Below are 21,040 nucleotides of genomic sequence, written 5' to 3'. Positions count from 1 at the left end.
GGTGTCCCGGAGGGAGCAATCCCTATGGAATGCCGATAAGCGGGGTGAAGGGAAGATGTGTTTGATGGTGGCATCACGCTGGAGTTGGCGGAAATGGCGGAGGATGATCCTTTGAATGCGGAGGATGGTGGGGTGATAAGTGAGGACAAGGGGGACCCTATCATGTTTCTGGGAGGGAGGAGAAGGCGTGAGGGCGGATGCGTGGGAGATGGGCCGGACACGGTTGAGGGCCCTGTCAACGACCGTGGGTGGAAAACCTCGGTTAAGGAAGAAGGAGGACATGTCAGAGGAACTGTTTTTGAATGTAGCATCATCGGAACAGATGCGACGGAGGCGAAGGAACTGAGAGAATGGGATGGAGTCCTTACAGGAAGCGGGGTGTGAGGAGCTGTGGTCGAGATAGCTGTGGGAGTCGGTGGGTTTGTAATGGATATTGGTGGACAGTCTATCACCAGAGATTGAGACAGAGAGGTCAAGGAAGGGAAGGGAAGTGTCAGAGATGGACCACGTGAAAATAATGGAGGGGTGGAGATTGGAAGCAAAATTAATAAATTTTTCCAAATCCTGACGAGAGCATGAAGCGGCACCGAAGTAATCATCGATGTACCGGAGAAAGAGTTGTGGAAGGGGGCCGGAGTAGGACTGCAACAAGGAATGTTCCACATACCCCATAAAGAGACAGGCATAGCTGGGGCCCATGCGGGTACCCATAGCCACACCTTTTATTTGGAGGAAGTGAGAGGAGTTGAAGGAGAAATTGTTCAGTGTGAGAACAAGTTCAGCCAGACGGAGGAGAGTAGTGGTGGATGGGGATTGTTCGGGCCTCTGTTCGAGGAAGAAGCTAAGGGCCCTCAGACCATCCTGGTGGGGGATGGAGGTGTAGAGGGATTGGACGTCCATGGTGAAGAGTAAGTGGTTGGGGCCAGGGAACTGGAAATTGTTGATGTGACGTAAGGTGTCCGAGGAATCACGGATGTAGGTGGGAAGGGACTGGACAAGGGGAGAGAGAAGGGAGTCAAGATAACGAGAAATGAGTTCTGTGGGGCAGGAGCAAGCTGAGACGATCGGTCTACCGGGGCAGTTCTGTTTGTGGATTTTGGGTAGGAGATAGAAGCGGGCCGTCCGAGGTTGGGCGACTATCAGGTTGGAAGCTGTGGGAGGGAGATCCCCAGAGGAGATGAGGTCACTGACAGTCCTGGAAACAGTGGCTTGATGTTCAGTGGTGGGGTCATGGTCCAGGGAGAGGTAGGAGGAAGTGTCTGCGAGTTGACGCTCAGCCTCCGCGAGGTAGAGGTCAGTGCGCCAGACAACAACAGCACCACCCTTGTCAGCGGGTTTGATGACAATGTCAGGGTTGGACCTGAGAGAATGGAGTGCAGTAAGTTCAGAGAGAGACAGGTTAGAATGGGTGAGAGGAGCAGAGAAATTGAGACGACTAATGTCGCGCCGACAGTTCTCAATGAAAAGATCGAGAGAAGGTAAGAATCCAGAGGGAGGGGTCCAGGTGGAGGGAGAATATTGGAGATGGGTAAAAGGATCCGTTGAACTGGGAGAGGACTCCTGCCCAAAGAAGTGAGCCCAGAGACGAAGACGGCGGAAGAAGAGTTCAGTATCATGCCGAGCCCGAAATTCATTGAGGTGAGGGCGTAAGGGTATGAAACTAAGTCCTTTGCTGAGCACTGAACGTTCAGCATCGGAGAGGGGAATGTCAGGGGGTATAGTGAATACACGGCTGGGGTTGGGATTGGAAGAAAGGGTGGGGACGGAGGAACAGGCAGGGGTGGAGGGTCCTAGATGGGTGTTGGTGTCGATGAGTTGTTGCAGCTTGCGTTCCTTAGCACTTGAGAGAAAGAGAAAAAGTTTCTTGTTGAGGCGTCGGATGAGCCGAAGGATAAAATGAAACTGGGGGCACGCGCAGCTTTGAAAAAGGGTACGGCGGTGCTGCTGGAGGGAGAGGTCGAGTGTGTTCATATGGCGGTGCATGGCACTGAGTGTGGATTTCAGAATGTGACGGGAACAGCAGTCCGAGAAACGTTTTATGTCCCGGAGATACCTGTAATCCTGGGTGGGTTTGAAACATGAGGGGTGGAATTTCAGTTGAAATCCACGTGGGGTAAGTCGGAGACGGAGACGGTCACTGAGCAAGGAGATATGGCTGTGAAAGCGGGTTTTAGTAAACACCTTGTCAAACACTAGGAGGGAAATGGAAAGCAAGGATGGTGAGCAAGACAACAGAGAGATACGGAAATCTTGTCGCAGAGAGGAACAGAACTTCTTCAAGGAGGTTGGCATTTCTTGAAGAGCAGTGGCAGTCAATTAAACACAGAGATAAAAACAAAAAAAAAAACTGCGGATGCTGGAAATCCAAAACAAAAACAGAATTACCTGGAAAAACTCAGCAGGTCTGGCAGCATCGGCGGAGAAGAAAAGAGTTGACGTTTCGAGTCCTTATGACCCTTCGACAGAACTTGCGTTCGAGTCCAAGAAAGAGTTGAAATATAAGCTGGTTTAAGGTGTGTGTGTGGGGGGCGGAGAGATAGAGAGACAAAGAGGTGGAGGGGGGGGGGCGGTGTGGTTGTAGGGACAAACAAGCAGTGATAGAAGCAGATCATCAAAAGATGTCAATGACAATAGTACAATAGAACACATAGGTGTTAAAATTAAAGTTGGTGATGTTATCTAAACAAATGTGCTAATTAAGAATGGATGGTAGGGCACTCAAGGTATAGCTCTAGTGGGGGGTTTTTTATTATATAATGGAAATAGGTGGGAAAAGGAAAATCTATAATTTATTGGAAAAAAAAGGGAAGGGGGAAACAGAAAGGGGGTGGGGATGGGGGAGGGAGCTTACGACCTAAAGTTGTTGAATTCAATATTCAGTCCGGAAGGCTGTAAAGTCCCTAGTCGGAAGATGAGGTGCTGTTCCTCGAGTTTGCATTGGGCTTCACTGGAACAATGCAGCAAGCCAAGGACAGACATGTGGGCAAGAGAGCAGGGTGGAGTGTTGAAATGGCAAGCGACAGGGAGGTTTGGGTCATTCTTGCGGACAGACCGCAGGTGTTCTGCAAAGCGGTCGCCCAGTTTACGTTTGGTCTCTCCAATGTAGAGGAGACCACATTGGGAGCAACGAGTGCAGTAGACTAAGTTGGGGGAAATGCAAGTGAAATGCTGCTTCACTTGAAAGGAGTGTTTGGGTCCTTGGACGGTGAGGAGAGAGGAAGTGAAGGGGCAGGTGTTGCATCTTTTGCGTGGGCATGGGGTGGTGCCATGGGGGGTGTTGAGGAGTAGGGGGTGATGGAGGAGTGGACCAGGGTGTCCCGGAGGGAGCGATCCCTACGGAATGCCGATAAGCGGGGTGAAGGGAAGATGTGTTTGATGGTGGCATCATGCTGGAGTTGGCGGAAATGGCGGAGGATGATCCTTTGAATGCGGAGGATGGTGGGGTGATAAGTGAGGACAAGGGGGACCCTATCATGTTTCTGGGAGGGAGGAGAAGGCGTGAGGGCGGATGCGTGGGAGATGGGCCGGACACGGTTGAGGGCCCTGTCAACGACCGTGGGTGGAAAACCTCGGTTAAGGAAGAAGGAGGACATGTCAGAGGAACTGTTTTTGAATGTAGCATCATCGGAACAGATGCGACAGAGGTGAAGGAACTGAGAGAATGGGATGGAGTCCTTACAGGAAGCAGGGTGTGAGGAGCTGTAGTCGAGATAGCTGTGGGAGTCGGTGGGTTTGTAATGGATATTGGTGGACAGTCTATCACCAGAGATTGAGACAGAGAGGTCAAGGAAGGGAAGGGAAGTGTCAAAGATGGACCACGTGAAAATGATGGAGGGGTGGAGATTGGAAGCAAAATTAATAAATTTTTCCAAGTCCTGACGAGAGCATGAAGCGGCACCGAAGTAATCATCGATGTACCGGAGAAAGAGTTGTGGAAGGGGGCCGGAGTAGGACTGCAACAAGGAATGTTCCACGTACCCCATAAAGAGACAGGCATAGCTGGGGCCCATGCGGGTACCCATAGCCACATCTTTTATTTGGAGGAAGTGAGAGGAGTTGAAGGAGAAATTGTTCAGTGTGAGAACAAGTTCAGCCAGACGGAGGAGAGTAGTGGTGGATGGGGATTGTTCGGGCCTCTGTTCGAGGAAGAAGCTAAGGGCCCTCAGACCATCCTGGTGGGGGATGGAGGTGTAGAGGGATTGGACGTCCATGGTGAAGAGTAAGTGGTTGGGGCCAGGGAACTGGAAATTGTTGATGTGACGTAAGGTGTCAGAGGAATCACGGATGTAGGTGGGAAGGGACTGGACAAGGGGAGAGAGAAGGGAGTCAAGATAATGAGAAATGAGTTCTGTGGGGCAGAAGCAAGCTGAGACGATCGGTCTACCGGGGCAGTTCTGTTTGTGGATTTTGGGTAGGAGATAGAAGCGGGCCGTCCGAGGTTGGGCGACTATCAGGTTGGAAGCTGTGGGAGGGAGATCCCCAGAGGAGATGTCTGACAGTCCTGGAAACAATGGCTTGATGTTCAGTGGTGGGGTCATGGTCCAGGGAGAGGTAGGAGGAAGTGTCTGCGAGTTGACGCTCAGCCTCCGCGAGGTAGAGGTCAGTGCGCCAGACAACAACAGCACCACCCTTGTCAGCGGGTTTGATGACAATGTCAGGGTTGGACCTGAGAGAATGGAGTGCAGTAAGTTCAGAGAGAGACAGGTTAGAATGGCAGAGAATTTTATGTTCCCGGTTGAGGAGGAATGAGATGGCTTTCCTTCTTTATTCAACCCCCTTTGTTGGCTGCAACAAGGTTAATTTAGAAGGGATGCTTTCCTCCATGGACACCTTTTCCCAGTCCAAACGTATTTATTTTTTAGAAGGAGCCAATTTAACCAGGCTTTCTTGAGTCAAGAAAGAGTGAATTTATTAATTATGAAAAGCCTGAGAAAAATCATAAAAATGCAACATACATGCACACAGATCAGAAATGAGAAGTTAAGAGTCCAAACAAAAGCTTTTAAAAATATACAAATCAGTCTTTGGCTTGTCTGTGAGGCATAGATGGTGAAACATTGCAGTCCTTAATTTGGGTGATTCTGGTAGAGCTGACTTTGGCAGTTTCACAGTGGGTTTGGAGACCCTTGGTTCTGCAGGGTAGCTGAAGGGGCCTTGCTATTTCCTTTTGATTGTGGCTTCTGCTGAGCCTTACCTCCAACAACAGAGAGAGAGAGAGGGAGAGAGAAATAGACTTCGCCTGCAACTGCAGGGGTTATGAGTTGGTCTTCTTCTTGCTGTCACACACACAGAACACCAGCACACTAGCACACATTACACTGCTCTGCAGCTAGCTTTTTAACACATATTTTGCTGTGTATTTTTGTAAGGGGAAAAAAAGCATGTTGAATTCAGTCCATTTTATACATTCTGAGATACAAATCAAAGGGAATGGATTTTAGATGGCTGCTGAGATGTGGAAATCAGTATTTTGTCTCTGCAACCACAGGAGATTAAAGTTCAGTCTTTTGCATCTTTCCTACCTGCCTTTTAAAAGTCCCTGTTTGAAGAAGACCAAGATACCTTTTCAGGTGCGACATTCCATGTTCTCTCAGGGCAGATCTGTCAGTATAATCCACATAGAAAATTTCCAGAAGTGGTCACTTTACATTATCAGCCATCTTTTGTTCAGTGTCCTTGCTTGTATTTCTTTAAAAACACACGTCTTCCTTAAAAAGTTTAATATGCCCATAAGTAATTTGTGGCAGTAATCAGCTATTCATGACACTTCCCCCACACTACACATGAAATGAGATTCATTCTTATTTCATTACAAAAGAAAAAATATATGAAACAACAAACACACAAACACATTCACATTTATTTTCCTAGCCTTGATCAATATTATCCCTTCAGTTCTAACAGGGGCTCTTTAAATTCTGGACACATTAGATTTCCCGGCAATGTGGGTGATTTTTTCAGCTGGTATGGTTGGGGAAACAAACTCCAATGGAATGATCTGGCAATCTGTGTTTCAAACTTTTCCACAAAGGTTATATTCAGTTACAGGTTAGTTTGGTATCAAGGTTTTGAAATTGCTGTGTCCTTATGGTCAATGACCCTGTGTCAGTCCCTTGCTGTAAATCTGGATTAAGCATCATCATTGGGGTTTGGGTGGTTTACCTGACTGTTAGCTCGCAAATTGCTAACAATAGCCAAGTTGCTCTGGAGCAGACTAGGCTTCATCCTGTCCCTAGCCTCAAGATGCCTTTCACAAAGGCTGTTATTTTGCAAATTTGTTTGGCTGCTGTGCTGAGCTGTTCTTGTCAGGTTGAACTCTTTGCCTAGCTCTGCAGCCCATGTTTAATGGCCCAAACCAAGGCCAAAGCTTGTTTTGAATCACCTGGTTGATCAGGGCTTACCCCTGCATGGATTTCCCTTCTATTCCCCTTGTGACTCCCACAAGTGTTACCTGCTTTAGGGTAGGTTACCTTCCCTTTCTCCTGTACAAATCTGATTCCTATGTTGGGAGTGGTTTGTAACTCGAGTTTAAGCCCTGGTACAGTGCCTGAGTGCAGTTCTTTTAACCGCACCCCCCCCCCCCCACCCCCTTTTGTGGACTCTGCCTTGATGCTGCAATGTTTGTTGGGGTTTGGGAGCAAAACTTTCTCATTTGAATTACCACAGGGTAACTCCACATGGATTTCACTGGTGTACCCCTTGTGGTTTCCAGAAGTTTCGCCTACTTTAGGGTTGACTCTCCTCTATTCCTCTTGTTTTAGATGCGGGCCTTCCCCTAACCTGCCCCACATGTCCTGGAAAACTACTGCTGTAATGACTTGATGGACCAGACAGGTTTCAACAAGAAACAGATAAACTTTATTACAGAGAGCTTTTTAGATGCTATGGGTTTAATCAGGACATTCGTCAGGAAGCCCCACCTTCCAGATTACCCACTCTTAGGGCTCATTGGTCGGAGCCTCCAAGAACATCATGTGACCCCTAATAGACAGCAGGAGAGGCTACACCTTCAGTAACTACATTTCCTCCCCCTTTAGCTTTTTACAGTTTCTATTTTCAGAGGACATTTGAATATCCAACAACATATACTTATATACAACTTCAGATGATTAAAGATTAAGTCTCTGAGGTGCTTCCCTTATTCGATTAGAGCAGCGTAGCTCTACCACTTGAGGTTCCCCACATGATTGACATGATCAGGAACTGCAGTGTGAGATACATCATTAGAACGTGGCAGTTCTGGATTAGGTAACTCTACAGAGACATCAGACATATCTATTCTAGGTCGATCTGTCACCTCAGGGATTTATGCTTCGACATTAATCACAGGCAGAGTAGTTGGTTGTTGAATTGTCTCTCCATCACGAATATGGTCCATGTGTTTTCGAATAATTTGGTCTTCCCCTTCCACCTGGAAGGATAAGGGACCAGTCTCTGAGATAATGGTTCCAGGAACACAAAAAGCTCCACTTCAAAAATTCTGCACGAATACTGTGTCCCCTACATTGAATGTGTGAGCTTTGCTATGAATATCATGATTCAATTTTTGATGACTCTAATTCCTCTCTACCTTCCCCTCTAAGTTTGGAAACACCAGACTTAACCTTGTACATAGGCGGAGGCGTTTCATCAATAATTCAGACCATGTTGAACCTGTAGTCGAAGGAGACGTTGGACGATAACTGAGAAGAAAGCGAGTTGAGTTTCTAAAGCACCTTCTGATAACCTCTTCATTCCAGATTTGAAGGTTTGCACAGCTCTCTCAGCTAAACCATTTGATGAGGGATGGTACGGGGCTGTTTTAATATGTCTGATTCTATTTAAATTCATGAATCTCTGAAGCTCTGTACAAGGAAAGAATGTACTGTTATCAGAAACGCTTATTTCTGGTAGGCTGTATATGTTAAAACAATGACATAGCTTCTCGATAGTTGCGCTTGAAGTTGGTGATCTGATTTCATATGCATCCATCCATTTATAATGTGCATCTCTGATCAACAAAAACATGGTACCTAAGAATGGTCCACATGGCCTATATGTAGTCTAACCTAGGGTCGATCAGGCCACTCCCAGTGGAGCTGAAACAGACAACTTCTGATGCTGCTGACAATGGAGACCGTGCTTGACCTTGCTTTCAATGTCACTGTCAATGCCTGCCCACCAGATATAGCTTTGCGCAAGCGTTTTCATCTTCAATATGCCTGGATGCACACTGTGAAGCTCTGTCAAGAGCGGTTCTCTACCTTGCGAAGGGACGAGAATTCTTGATCCCCACAACAAAATTCCATCTTGCTACGTAACTCTGTTTTTCGGGCATGGAATAGACTCATCTCTTCAGACACTGGTGAATTTGACCATCCTTGCAAAACAAGGTCTCTGACTTCCGACAGAATTGGATCTCTGGTCATCCAATTCCTAATTTGCTTTGCACACACAGGCGAAGAATCCAAGAAATTCAGCACAACTTCTTGTGGCACTGGAACAAGTACAATGCTATTTGATAATGGGAGACAACTAAGTGTGTCTGTATTTGCAATGTGTAAGCCAGGACGGTACGTAAAGGTATACTCATACGCAGATAATATCAAAGCGCAGATCTATATTCTTGCTGATGCTATTGGTGGATTGGCCTTATCCTCACTGAATGAACCCATTAATGGTTTATGGTCCAACATAATGGTGAAATGTCGTCCATGCAGATTCTGGTGGAATTTTTTCACTCCGAATACCATGGATACACCCTCCTTTTCTAACTGGCAATAACCTTCTCGGCTGTGGAGAGGGTTCTCGAGACATAGCCAATGGGCCTTTCTGATCCATCTTCCATTCTATGTGATAACACAGATCCTACATCATAAGGAGAGGCATCACATGTTAATGCCAGTTCTTTTGACGGATTGTGGTGTACCAATAGACAGGAGGAAGGCAACAGTTTTTTACTTTCACAAAGGCTTTCTCCTGTTGTGAATTCCACGACCAATGGTGATTCTTTTTTAACAAGTGTAATGGTGCTAACACTGTTGATAAGTTTGGCAAGAAACAGCTATATTACTTCATCATACCCAGGAAGGACTTGAGTTTGGTTACATTAGACGGTGAGGGTGTATCTTTTATTGCCCGAGCTTTCTCTTCTATTGGATGCAAACCCACGGCATGCACCGTGTCCCAGGTAAGTAACTTCTGGCGCTGGGATTGTACATTTTTCTTTCTTTAACTGTACGCCGGCTTCCATGAATCTTCTTAGCACCTCCTCCAGGTTGGCCAAGTGTTCGGTTTCAGCTGACCCTATGAATGGAACATCATCTAGGTAAACTGCCACCCGGGGAAGTCCTTGCAAAAGACCTTCCATTGTCCTTTGGAAGATTGCACATGCAGATGATACTCCAAAGAGTTGGTGAGTATAATGATAAACACCCTTGTGTATGTTGATGGTCACGTATTCTCTGGGCATGCTATCCAGCTCTACTTGCTGGTAAGCGTGTCTCATACCCAATTTTGTATAGGATTTGCCTCCAGGCAGCTTCGCCTATCCTTGGAATCTGGTACTTCACTAGTCATGTTTATGGTCAATTTATAGCCCCCACAAATGTGTGTGGTTTGGTCAGGCCTAACCACTGGAAGTATGGGTGCTGCCCAACCCGAGAATTGGACAGGCTGGATTATGTCTAGTTTTTCTAACCGGCACAGTTCTGCGTCCACCTTCTCCCTCAATGCATAAGGCACAGGTTTGGCCTTAAAGAAACGTGGTGCCGCCTGAGGATCCACTTATATTTTTCCTTCCCTAATTCATCACGAAATACATTGTCATATTTCCTTCGCAGTTCAGGAACTCCTCCTGTTCTCAAGTGAAATATTTCAGACCAGTCAAGCTTGATTTTCTGTCACCAGTCTCGGCCCAGAAGACTAGGCCCTTCATCTGTCACTATTATCACTGGAAGCTGAGCTATCTTTTGCCTATAAGATAAGGATGGCTGATTTCCTTCCCTAAAGGACATTAGTGATTCAGATGGGTTTTTACGACAGTTGAGTTTTTGCGACAAACCAAACAGCTAGGGGAGGTGGTGGCATTGTCACTGGGCTAATAATCCAGAGTTAATGCCCTGGGGGCCTTGGTTCAAATCCCACCACAGCAGATGGTGGAATTTGAATTCAGTAAAAGTCTGATGATGATTAAGAAGCAATTGTTGTAAAAACCCATCTGGTTCACTAATGCACTTTTTTAGGGAAGGAAATCTTATCTGGTCTGGCTTACCTGTGACTCCAGACCCACAACCCACAGCAATGTGGTTGACTCTTAAATGCCTTCTAAACAAGGGCAATTAGGGATGGGCAATAAATGCTGGCCCAGCCAGCAACGCCCACATTCCATGAGCAAATTTTTAAAAAAGCTAAACTTTATTACAGAGAACTTTTCAGAGATGCCACATGTTCAATCAGGACTACTTGTCATGAAGCCCTGCCCCCCCTGGATTACCCACACATAGGACTCATTGGTCAGAGTCTCCAAGAAGATCACGTGACCCCTAATAGCAGGAGGCATTACACCTTCAGTTATTACAATTGCCCTCAGGTTGAGGCTCAGCTCCTGTGGCACTGCCCTGCAAGCTCATCAACTAGGTGAGGCACATCCCTCATGTTTACTTGGGACCCTCCCTGTTGGAAAAATGACGAGGGCTAGCCAGATCCCCGGCTCACCCCACAGGGGTATGGGCTTCTTTCTTTTTAAGTTTGCTGGCCAGATCAGGGGACTTTCTGTGCCCTGTTTATCTCCAGGGAGAAGGAATTTGCTAGCCCCTCTTTAGCTGCATCTCCTCCAACCTTTGCCACTCCCATACCGGCCTTTTTTCTGGCTCTTCAGCTGAGTACTGCCCACCCATTTTGGGTGCCTGCGCGTTGACTGCAACACTTGCTCTGCCTTTTGGGCGGTGGCAAGTGTGGCCTTGTTCATGGGGTAAAGACTTCCCCAATGTAGTTACTGTATGGGTGGGCCAGGCCCTATTTGGTGCCATGTCCTCTGGGACCCCTGGCTCACATGGTGGCTTCTACTGCTCTTCCAAGTGGCTCTTTGACTGTATGAGGCAGCTCCCTCACTATTAGTTTTTCTGTTTGGGAACTCCCCTCATCTCTATCTAAACCTGCCATGAAGCTATTGATCCAATAGAACACTGGTTCATTAGTACCCTCTGTTGTCTTGGGAATTTGTGTTCCCCTAATCTGTTCCACATCTCCTGGAACATTACTGCCTTTAAGTGGACATTCAGCTCCCACCATACTTCCTTGTGGCTCTTCAACCAAGTGAGGTATCTCCCTCACTATCTGTCTTTCTGATTGGGATCTTCCCTCGTCCCCATTTAAATCTGACACGAAGCTGTTTGCCAACAGATCATTAGCCTATTCCTATCCTCCTTTTTAGCCTTTACGAGCCCCTCATGGACCTCTTTTATCACTGCTGGTCTAGCTTTGATCCTTTTAAATTGCTCAGGTTCTACCTTGTTTCTTTGTACTTGTGCAGTCCTGTCTTTAGCCCTCTTGACTTCCAGTAGCGCTGCAGCTGTTCCTGGCACCTCTCTCACTGTCTCTTTACTTGTCTCGGAATTCCCCTGGTTCCTCTTTAATGCTGCAAAAAATGTACTGACAAACCCCATTTCCAGGTCATCCTCTCTGCTTGTTTTAAATTCCACTGGCCATTTCTGGACTCTCATTAACTCTACAGACCTAATCTTGTCCTTTTTAAATTCAAGAAGCTGCTTCTTAACTACTCCAAACCTCACTGATTGTATTGCCTTCTTTTGGGCCCCTGAACACTCTCCATCTCTCTGCCTCTCTGCAGTTTTGGCTCTGTGCTCCTTGACGCTTTGATTGCAAGTGGCCCTTGCCTAGCTACCCCAACCTTTACAGTCTCTATTGTCCCCTTTAAGGCCTCTGAGCCATTCTGGGTTCCCTATATTCCTACAGATCACAGCTGGTTTACTCAGCCCTTTCAGCTTCTTTTGATTCGAGTGATTTATCCTAACTTTTCAGGAGTGTTATCCTTTTGCCTATCCCAGTTGCCTTTATCTTCCTTTCCAGTTCATGCAGCCTTCTTTGGAAAGCTTCCTCCCTTTCCCCTTCTCTTTCCTGTCTCTCTTTCCGTTCTCTTTGGAAAGCTTCCTCTCTTCCCCTTTCCCTTTCCTGAAACTCTAATTTCCGCTATTCCAATTTTAATCTCTCTTCTGCTGCTCTATCCATTTCATTGTCCTCAATTTCCACCTGTAGACGATTGGCCACCTCTTTCTAAACTTCCAGTTTTCTGGCAAAATTCTAATCTTAAGTGCTTTGCTAGCTCTTTTAACTCTTTGAGGGATAGAACCATTAAATTTTCATAACTAACGACACTTCCATATGTAAAAACACTGACATCAAATGTGGACATTTTTACACTTTAGCAGGGCAGATGCAAGAAAACCTTTTTGTGTTATTTCAAAATTGGTTTCAAAAGAACAATTTACTTTTCCCACTCTAATTCTTTCGTTTTGTCTGTGGGAACTATCCCAGACGAGCCCCCAATTTGTTGGCTTCCCAAACAGGACCCCTATTTTGTTATGCTCCTGGGTGAGGAGGAATGAGATAGGTTCCCTTCTTTACTCAACCCCGTCAGTTGGTTGCAGCAAGGTTAATTTAAAAGGGATCCCTTCCCTCATGGATACCTTTCCCCAGTCCAAATGTATTTATTTTTTATAAGGAGCCAATTTAACCAGGTTTTCTTGGATCAAGAAAGAGTAAGTTTATTAGTTATGGAAAATCTGAGAATAATCATAAAAACGCAACATGCATACGCACAGATCAGAAATGTAAAGTTAAGAATAAAAGTTTTTTAAAAATTTGAATCAGTCTTTGGCTAGTCCGTGAGGCGTAGATAGGCTGAGCCTTACCTCCAGCAACATAGAGAGATAGATAGAGGGGGAGAGAGAGAGAGAGAAATAGAGAGACTTCACCTGCAACTTCAGGGGTTACGAGTTGGTCTTCTTCTTGCTGTCACATACACAGCACACCAGCACATTAGCACACATTGCACTGCTCTGCATCTAGCTTTTCAATACATTTTTCCCTGTGTATTGCTGAAAGGGTATTGTATGTGTATATTGTATAATATAATATGTATTGCTCCCAGAGTCTGTCTCCTTTGATCTCTGACCATTTTACACATTCTGAGATATAAATCAACAGGAGATGGATATTTGATGACTGAGACATGATCTTTTGTCTTTCGTCTCTACAACCACAGGAGATTAAAGTTCAGTATTTTGCATCATTCCTATCTCCCTTTTAAGTGTCTCTGCTTGAAGAAGGCCATGACAACTTTTCAGGTGCAACATTCCATGTTCTCTCAGGACAGGTCTGTCAGTATAATCCACATAGGAATTTTCCAGAAAGTGGTACATTATCAGCCATTCTTTACTCAGTGTCCTTGCTTGTATTTCTTTAAAAACACACACATCTTCTTTAAATAATTCAATCTGTTTGTAAGTAATTTGTGGTGGCAATCAGCTTTTCATGACACATGCCACTCATCACTCCTGACAACCTGAAAATTATCCATTTATGTCAACTCTCTGTTTCCTATTAGCTAAACAATCCTCTACCCATGTTAATATGTTACCTGCTACAACATGATATCTTATTTTGCGTAGTAACCTTGGATGTGGCACCTTGTCAAATGCTTTCTGGAAATCTAAGTACAGCACATCCACAGGTTCCCCTTTATTCACATTGCTCGTTACTTCCTCAAAGAACTCCAGTAAATTAGTCACAGATGATTTCCCTTTCACAAAACACTGTTGAATTTGTCTGATTGCATTGAGATTTTCTATTAGGGATTGGCAATGAGTGATTGGCAACAAATGCTGATATTGCCAGTGACACTCACATCTCAAGAAAGAATAAAGACCTTCTCTGCAACCAACTTTCTTCTTAAGCTTCTATTTCCTCTCTCTTCTGCCCTCAACCCATCAACAAGTGCGAGGAGCTCATGGGCTTTTTTGTCGCTAAGATTGAGACTATCCATTCAGCTGCCTCTCCCTCAAGCCTCCCTTCCACAGTCCACCAAGCTAAACATTCCCTAAGGTTTCTCCTTATCCTGGCCCTTAACTTATATCTTTCTCTAGTTACTCTATCTCCCCTCATGCCCTTTCTGAGCTCATCTTGTCCATGAGCCCCATCTCTTGCTCCCCTGACCCTATTCCCACAAAACTGCTGACCACGCAACTTCCCTTTCTGGCTCTCATGCTACCTACCACTGTAACTAGTTTCCTCTGCTCAGGTACTATCCTTTGAACCCTCCTCCTCAAAAATCCCACCCTTGCAAACTACCGACCCCAATATTTCCCACCATCCTCTCCATCATCAAGACCATCTAATCCCACCTCTGCATTCTCACCTGTCTCCATTCTCTGCCCCAGCTCTCTGCTGCAGAAGCCCTTCAATTGATGGTGAAATTGACAGGATGTAAATGGGCATTTGACAGTATCTACCCTAAACCTGCCAAGGTAGTTAGACCAATATCAGGGCAATTGTGCACCTGATTAGTGTTGCAAACCATGGCTCAGTTGGTAGCACACTTACCTCTGAATCACAAGGTTCCAGGTTTAAGTTCCATTCCAGGATGTGAGCACAAAAGTCAGGGTTGACACTCCAGCTTCTGAGGAAGTGCTGCACTGTCAGAGGTGCCACCTTTTGGATGAGATGTTAAACCCAGGACCCATCTGCCAACACGGGCAAATGTAAAAGATCCTGAAGGCATGGGCGGGATTTTCTGCACCTGCCCGCCACCGGGATCTTCCGGTCCCACCGCAAGTCAATGAACCTTCTGGCTGGGGCACCGCCTCGCCCACGGCGGGTGCCACCTGTGACGGGGCTGGAAAATTCCGGCCATTATTTTGGACGAGGAAGGAGTTACCTCAGTGACCTGGTCGATATTTATCCTTCAATCAACATCACAACAAACAGGTTATTTAGTCATTAGCATATTGTGGTTTGTGGGCACGCAAATTATCTGATGCATTTCCTACGTTATAACATTTGAAAAATATTGGCAATAAAGTGCTTTGAGATGACCGGTGGTCATGAAAAGTGCTATATAAATGTACGTATTTCTTTCTTCTTTCCTGTTAACAGCTGATCAGCACTATAAAACTCTCCTCGCTCATGCTGCTGTTAATATGGAGCCATTTCTTCCATTATATTATGAGCTTTCTGTATCATTTAAACATCTTCATTTAACCTGTGCATTCCATTTGATCTTGTTCATTATTCCATAACAACCTGGAGCTGGTAAAAATTCTGAATATTATTTCAAAGTGAGGCTAGGACAACCAGAGGACATCACCATTAATCAGAGAAAGACAAATTAAGCAGAGATATTAGAATATACTTCTGTAGTGAAAGGGTAATGAATGTTCAGAATAATCTGCCAGGCAGGGCAGTAAGACAAAGAGGTCAGGGATTTCAGAAAGTAAAAGTGGGAGAGCTTGCAAGTGAGAGGAATGAGTTTTGGTAAAATCAAATGGACTTCATGTGTCCTTGTCTGTTGTCTGTGACATCTTTTGATGATCTGCTTCTATCACTGCTTGTTTGTCCCTACAACCACACCAACCCCCTCCACTTCTCTCCCCCCACCCAACCCCCCCACCCCCAACCTCCCCCCACCCACCACCCCCCCCCCCCCCCCCCCCCCCCCCCCCCACACCTTAAACCAGCTTATATTTCACCCGTTCCTTGGATTCACCTAGTTCTGTCGAAGGGTCATGAGGACTCGAAACGTCAACTCTTTTCTTCTCCACCGATGCTGCCAGACCTGCTGAGTTTTTCCAGGTAATTCTGTTTTTGTTTTCGATTTCCAGCATCCGCAGTTTTTTGTTTTTATATTCATGTGTCCTTGACTGATCTTGTAAGTATAAGTATATTTTGAGGGCTTGGCATCATTTCTCTGGGAAGCTCCCTTCAATTTGAAACATGCTTTATTCCACAGCTGGGGTAGGGAATGCTTTTGCTGTGAATCCAGGATTTCCTTGGGCCTACCGCCAATGTGTAGGCAGGTAATCGCAAGACTCCTTCCGCACGCAATTTCAACCCCCTTGGTTCTGTGCAGTTTAACAACTTTAAATATTCATTTGGAAGCCAGTGTTTGGGAGTCAAGGTCACAAGGCTGCTGTAACAGAAAGCAGAAATGGTTGAATACTGTAATATCTTTCTATTTAAAAATAACTCTAAGCTCAGTGGCAAGCCAGTCCTAAACTGGTTCCGGCATATCAAGTGGCACACACTCAACCCTGTTTGTCCCTGCTGAATACATCCAAAGAATTTAACCTGTCAGCACTGAGAAGCAGCAGCATATCTCTTGCAAAATAGCTTTATCTCAAATCAACAGCTGCGTTAGCACAATCTTTGTCTGGGATGTATTTGGTGGTTGAGTCAGTCAATGGTAATGGAAAAATCCTGGATGTTTGTTTAGGGGGGAAAGTAACCTGTCCTGAGTGAATTGAAAGTGTATAAAGAGAGCAGTTTGCAATGACCGAGTCATTTGGATTGTGGTAATTTGAAAGAAAAGAAGACATGCGTTAATATCGCACTTTTTATGACCCCAGGAAGTCCCACAGCACTTTATAGCCATTTAAGTACTTTTAAAGTATAGTCATGCTGATGTCGTAGGAAACGTGACAGCCTATTTGAACACAACCATGTCTTACAAACGACAAAGTGATACCTTAATTTTTTTCAGTTTTATGAGTTAAGGGATAAATATGAGCAAGAACACCAGGAGGAACTCTTCTATTAAAACAGAGCCACGGTATAATTAATGTCCACCTGAGAGGGCAAACAGTGCTTTGATTTAATGTCTCATCTGAAAGACAATGGGCAGATATTTCAGGGGGTGCAGTCGACTCAGGCACCCCCTCCTCCTCTCCACTCCTCCCCCCTCCTCCCCTCCCCCCTCCTCCCCCCCTCCTCCTCCCCTCCCCCCCCATCCCCCCAAACGCGGTAAACTCGGCATGGAACCAACTCACTCCACACCAGCCCACCCAGCCCACAGCTGTAACGCACTGCGGGAGGGCTAAATAGCCAGTGGGACTTCTGCCTCTCACTGGGGAGGAAGTCCCACCCTCAGCAGCTGCCAGCCAATCAGATTGGAGCAAGGTAAGTCCGGAGGCCCAGGCAGGGAGGGTTTGGGCAGTTTAGGGACCCTTGATTATTTATTTAAATATGGCAGGTGGGTTGCTGATTTCAGAGAACCCCCACCCCCCTCGTATTATAGGGGTGAGCTCAGGGGTAGGCGGGAAGGTGGTGAGGTGGGCACCTACCCTATTTTACATGTCCCTCACTAAAAACAAACCTGGCAGGGGCACGTAAAGTCCAGCCCAACATCTATGACTCTTACAGCATTCCCTCAGTATTGCACCTGAGTTTCAGCCCAGTGTTTGTGTTCAAGTCTATGGAATGGAGTTTGAACCCATCCCCTCTGACTCAGAGGCAAGATTGCTGCCTCTGAACCCATGCAACACTGTGCCTGCATATATGTGTGTGTTTGTATGCGAGTGTGTTTGTATGTGTGTGCACATGTTTGTCACTGTGCTCCTATGCTTCTTGTATGTGTCTGTGTGTATGTGTGTGTCTGTGTCTGTGTGTGTGTGTCGGGCATGCAGATGTACAAGTGTGCAATCATGAATATATATATAGATAGAATATGTGTGTGTCTGCATCTATCTGTTAGTGTATGAGCAATGTATATGCACATGTGTGTGAGTATGTGTGCACGGGTATGTATGCTGAGGTGATCAGGGACTGGGGACAAGCAAGATCTGGTAAACAACAGGTAGCTGGCTGGAAAATTTGAGATTCTATTGTTTGTTTGGATTTTTAGATGAGCTCAAAGGTTCACCAGTTCTGGGATATTTGCCCTCAGTGTAGGAACACAAACTCCTTTCATTCATCTTGATGTACCTAACAAGCAATGCATTATCTATTTAGTTAGGATGCAAGTTAATTTTCTCAGAGGGATATTGTGTGTTAAATCAATGGCCCTGCTCCTGGATTTGTTCTTAAAATTAAGCTGTTGGTCTCCTAATTGTTTTATTTCCTCATCAACAGGGCTCGATCAGGAAATATTCTGCTGTCTGGATTATACAATGTCATGTGGAAAATCACTGGCCATGCTTTCAGGATGGAATTGACTGTCTCAGCCTCACAGATTCCATAAGGACTTTTAGCATTGTGTGTGTTGACACAAACAATGGCAACAATTGGGAACTGAACACTCCCACGTCAAAGCAGCTGTCAGCACAAAGGCTTTTAACACCTGTTCTGTAGCCAGTTGATTTCAAGGACTTGGCTTTTGGGTCGACTTTTAATCATATGATGCTCCTGAGTGGATATATGAGAAAATTGAAAGAATCCTCATTGGCTGCTTTGCTCTGACCACATCTGTCGCCATGGCAACTGAATCCTTTCTCTAAGAGCCCACAGGTCGATAGTTTCCTATCACAAAGCAGTTCTGGAAGAATATTAACCCTCAGGAGTCTTTTAGTTTCTGCTCGCATGGTTGATGCTATTGACAAAACAGCACAGAAAGAGGCCTTTTGGCCCAATTGGTCCTTGTTCAGGTTTGTGCCCCTCACAAGCCTCCTCCCACTGTACTTCATCTAACCCTATCAGCATAACCTTCTACTCCTTACTCCCTTTTTCCCTCACACTTGTTTAGCTTCACCTTAAATACATTTACGTTATTTGCTTTAACTGCTCCTTCTTGTATCAAGCCCTACATTCTAACCATGCTCTGGGTATAAAGAAGTTGCTCCTGAATTCCTTATTAAATTTAATAGTGATTATTTTATCTTAGTGACCCTTAGTTTGGTCCTCACTCACAGTTGGAAACATCTTCTCCATGCCGGCCCTATCAAACTCCTTCATGATTCTAAAGACCTCTTTAGTGTCATCCCTCAGCATTCCCATCCCTAGAGAGAAGACCCCCAGACTGTTAAGCCTTTTCTAAGTTGTAACCTCCCAGTTCTGGTTAACAGTTTATTCCCCCCATTGCTTTAAAAATTCAGAGTGAGGTTTCCTGTTTTCGTTCTTGTGAGTAATCATTGGCTAGCATGTGTATAAATGAAAAAAACCCAAGTTACTTTCTCTATATTGCCTTCAATGGTGAGGTAAAACATCTCGGTGTAAACTTTACACTTTAGCATAGGGGACATCTAAAAGCTTGGTGGAGGGGAAAATGTCAGAGTCATTCTTATTGAAAAATTCACCTCTGTTATCGGTTCATTTGGAGAGAAATTCATGAGTGACTTGCTCCTGATTATGAGGTAAGGGCTTCCATCTCCCCAAGACCTGAGGAGAAATTTTATTCATAAAGTTAATAAGCCAAATTTTGGAACTCTTTCTAGCCTTTGCCCAAAAATAAAAGCTTGAGAAATGATGGGGAACCAGCCAATGTTGGAAACTTATGAGTGGGTATGGGTAGAATTTTCTGTGCCCATTTGAATCAGGCATCATGGCGGCATGAGCGGACAATATGGTAGGAAGGCCAAAAATCGGTTTCACGCCGTTGTGAAACCAGGTTGTAATGGTCCACTCCACCCATCAATGGCAGGCTGCCTTTTCCACGTTGGGAACATCATTTTAGTACGTCTGCTTATAATGGTCTACTAGGAATGATTGTTGAGGGGGTGGAGAGGAAGGTCCAGCTATGAGTGGGAGAGGAAGATATACTGAGTGGGTGGATGGGTGGGAGAGGATGATCTAGGTTTGATTGGGAGAGGAAGGTGTACAGGGTGGGTGGGGTGGAGGTTGGGAGGGGGGAATGATGATGTCAGGGCTGGTGAGGAGGGTTTAATGGGCAAGAACGCGGCATCTGAGGACTTAGGTATAATGGGGGAGGAAGGTGTAAGGGAAGGGGTTTGGAGGGAGGTAGAAGTTCAGAGGAGGGCAGGACTTTTTTTATTCATTCATGGGATGTGGGCATCGCTGGCCAGGCCAGCATTTATTGCACACCCCTTTCAGTGAGTGGAAGGAGTCTGGGGGTAGGAAGGAGTAAGGGGGTGTTGGATGCCCACATGTACGTACAAGGGAGGGGTCTTTGGAGTCAATGATAGCCTCCTGTGGTGCGAAATGAGGGTGGCATGGTAGGAGGGTATGGTGGAATGAGAGAGGGTAGAGTGAGCCAGTAGGTTGGGAGGGTGACGGTGATGTTAGTTGTAGAAGGGATGGCGAGGGTGGTTGGTCGGGACTCGGAGGCAGGCACGGACCCTGAGGGTGGGAAGAAGAAAGTCAGAGAGATCGATATGGATGGGGGTGGGATTTTCAGGAAGGTAGGGAATGTGCATGTTCACCTGGACATCCTGGAAAGAAAAGCGTTCTGGTTGGTAGGTGATGGTGGGGGGGTGGAAGGTGATGCCGGGGGGAGTCGACAGTGATGGGGAAAGGACATGGGTGACTGGGGGAGGAGAAAGGATGGGGGAGCTGAAGACAACTTCACTACAACCATCTTGCAAAATTGAAAGTGAGCAGAGCCTCGTGTGGGACGGGCACAGGTTCCGCATGGGAGTGTGGTCAGTGGGTGGGCGGAGATGCAGGTCAGCTCAGATGGACAACTGAAAGTGAACCCCAGCAGGCAGCATTCAAAATGTTCAGGACATTGAGATGAGTTTGATGGAGGAAGGATTTGCGTGCGTGGGAAAGTGCTAGTGCAAGGCTCTGAAAGGCCCTGCCACGGACACACACACACACACACACACACACATACACTTCTCCCTCCAGAATCACTCATGGGCTGGCTGTGTGCAGCTGAGCTGCAAGTGGGCGGGGATGAGGAATGAGGGGGGAGGACTTGAGATGCCTGTAAATGAAGCTATAAGATAACTTTACACATTATTCAGTGAAAGTGAATATAATTTCAGATTATAAAGTGACAAAATGTGTTCACCCATGCAACCACTTGAGAAGATAAATTCTTAACTTTTCTAGGCCTAACACTTTTTCTAGGTGCTGCCCTGACATCCTCACA

The sequence above is a fragment of the Carcharodon carcharias genome, chromosome 10, assembly GCF_017639515.1.
Source record: "Carcharodon carcharias isolate sCarCar2 chromosome 10, sCarCar2.pri, whole genome shotgun sequence".
In the NCBI taxonomy this organism is placed as follows: Eukaryota; Metazoa; Chordata; class Chondrichthyes; order Lamniformes; family Lamnidae; genus Carcharodon; species Carcharodon carcharias.
This window is presented reverse-complemented; position numbering follows the sequence as displayed.